Here is a 2,888-nt window from a genome sequence, read left to right as displayed (position 1 = left end):
TTGACAACTAAAATGCCATCCGCATCACTCCCCCGGAATGCAGGAGCCAAATTCAAGAAATGTCTTCTAAATGAAATTTGCCAGCTGAATGTCACCGATTGAGCATTCATTTTCGCCGATCCTAAGTCAAGTCACCTGATTACAGAATTTTGCTAAAAAGTATCGGTCTTTATCTTGATTTCACAAGTTTTTTCTTTCTTTTATTTATATCATTAGTTTTGCCTTTCTTTATTTATTTCATTACTTTTGTCCCTCTTTCTTCGTATCATACGAGTGTGATAAAACTGCATCCATATTTTCTTTCCGATTACCTTAAAGGTATCATCTATTGCTTAAAATGTTGACCAATTTTTCTGCAAAATGCTTTAAATGCAAACTTGCTCGTATTGTATACGCAAATTGAGATAATTCGCCAGCCGCCAAAACATGTTTGATATTCACCCTGGAGTTAGAAATTCACAGGGAATAAAGGAAGCAATCTGAAGCACGGAACTTATTTTAACCGCTATGTTTGCCCTGTTTGACCTCAGTTAGAGTTTTGGTTTTTGTTTTTGGTTCATGACGGTGCTTGATAATGATAAATATAAGCCTTTCCAGTTTCGCTACACTATCAGGCTACATCACAGGCGACATTCGCTACACTATCAGGCTACATCATTGCACTATCACACATCGTGCATGACATTCTTGCCGTTGATAGTCCTGTGACATTGTTAAGTCCGTTGTCACCAGTCATTCATGAATTATAAGCCACTGTCCCATATAATTGACATAGAGTGGTCAACCAATGTGGTTCATTGTGTAATGGCGCGGGTCAACAGGTCCACTGTGGGCACTATCTGTAGTGCCTGTAATGATATTGACAAATCGGGTGTTACCAGTCATTCATGACTTATAAGCTGCCGTCTCGCATATTGATAGGGTAGTCAACCAATGTCGTACGTTGTGTCATGGTACGGGTCAACAGCTTCATTGTGGCACTACCTCAGTGTTGTACATGACATAATGAGCAACGATATCGTTTTTGTAGTGCAATCCATGCTGCTTTCATAATAAATTTAATCATGAATAGATGGGTCAAGTGTGCTCTCTTGTACTGACTCCCCATCCGACATATAACTGACCAAAAATGCATGATACAATATACAAATATCTTCCAAGAAGGCAGACAACTAATAAGTGGCATCACTTGCTCAGCCTGTTTTGGGAATCCACAAAACGTGGGCGATAAAGATGCAAGCATATCTTCCACTTCCAAAGTCATGCAACCTGCTGCAGCCATCAGGCTGCTTTAGTAAAAATAACAGCAAAAATTTGTCATGCTGTGAAATGACACTGCACACATGCTGACCCTGCACAAGGCTGGATACATAACAGGTGCATTTTGTTATTGTTGGATGGGCAAAATGCAAGACAGTGATGAAGCTGCCAGTGCACACAAGGCTCATAATAAAAATACTATTAAGTGCTTTCCAGGACACTAACAACAATACCTTTCCACCTATCTCAGCACCCAGCATCTCACACAAGTTGCAGTGACTATCACACTGATGACTCACGAGCAATGCTCATCTGCATATACAATTTCTGAAGATAGTACAACGTGCATCAGTAAAAAGCTCGCAGGACTATCAAATTACAGGTTTTCTCACAATTTCGGCACAGAACCTCACTCACAGCGCCGAACTTCACCGTTATCCTCCCTTCGAAACAAAGTCTCAACACGGTTCATGGTAACGCGGCTTAAGAAGTTCTGCTTGTAAAACACAATTTTTGGTTAAAAATTTAGTTTTGTCGAACGATATGTGTGAGATACGTAGAAAAGCATATGTCTAAAATTACTGCAATGTTTCCCTAATTTCATAATGCCTTGCTAACCCATAAACCCGTGCAAGGTTCTGTGCTCCGGTACACCATGCGCCAACCGAGCTGTCTGTAAGAGATACGTTAGTGGAAGAAGAAGAAAAAACGCCAGCAGGAGAAAAAAGACAGATTTGCCGTCGCGTCTTCTTTTTTAAATCTCCGGGAGCGTGCCATTTTTTGGGTGCCGTACGTTTTTGCAGACAGTGGCGTTTTTTATAGCATTGACCTGTGGCCTATAAGTAAGGAAAAATGACCCGTTCCCGACGAGTGTAGTACAACCCGAAATTGTTCACGCTTCTGTTTGCGACACGCATACAGCTGTGAAATCTTACCAACAGTCAATCATCTTCCGCGGACCGTACCACACGTGCAGCAGCATCACTTTTGCAAATGTAACAGTGGCAATACTGTTTTGACCGTAAACAAAAAACCGTCCTGTAATATCGAGGGAATCTAATGACGTTTCTATGGCGTCATTAACCGGAAGGCGATTTTGAAGTTGGCTGTAAGTAAGCCTTTCGTACTTTGCGGGCGTGAAACTTAGGAACCAGAGAGTTTTGCTTCTTAAAAAGGGTCATATCCGTTATGTGCATAAAAATGTCCTCAAGATGGCTATTTCAGTTCAAAACGCCATACAAATGTGGAACATTGCCTTCAAGGTCTTCAAGATCAATCAAAGAAGTTTTATAAATTTTGTCATATCAGGGCCAGTGTGCAGCGCAGCTTGCCATTATGACACTTATCGTTATGTTTGCCATTCCGCTTTTAAGCACAACATCTTCACAATCAGAGGTGCTTGCAATGCTATTACGCTATCGTTACGCTGGTCCTTATGCGGCATTGCCGGCCCTGCACAGCAGTGGCCGCCAGCATCACAACTTAAGAACCTAACACAGTGACTGGTCCTATCTCTGGCCGCGGTGGGGACGACCAGCTTTGGACCGCTACCGTCGCGATAGGTTCCATGCGTCAGGCACAACACTGCTTTGCACCCCAGCCGTAGGCTGTTGCGTGTAGCCTGACGG

Source organism: Pollicipes pollicipes, unplaced genomic scaffold, assembly GCF_011947565.3.
Source record: "Pollicipes pollicipes isolate AB1234 unplaced genomic scaffold, Ppol_2.1 Scaffold_3216;HRSCAF=3773_pilon_pilon_pilon, whole genome shotgun sequence".
Lineage (NCBI taxonomy): Eukaryota > Metazoa > Arthropoda > Thecostraca > Pollicipedomorpha > Pollicipedidae > Pollicipes > Pollicipes pollicipes.
This window is presented reverse-complemented; position numbering follows the sequence as displayed.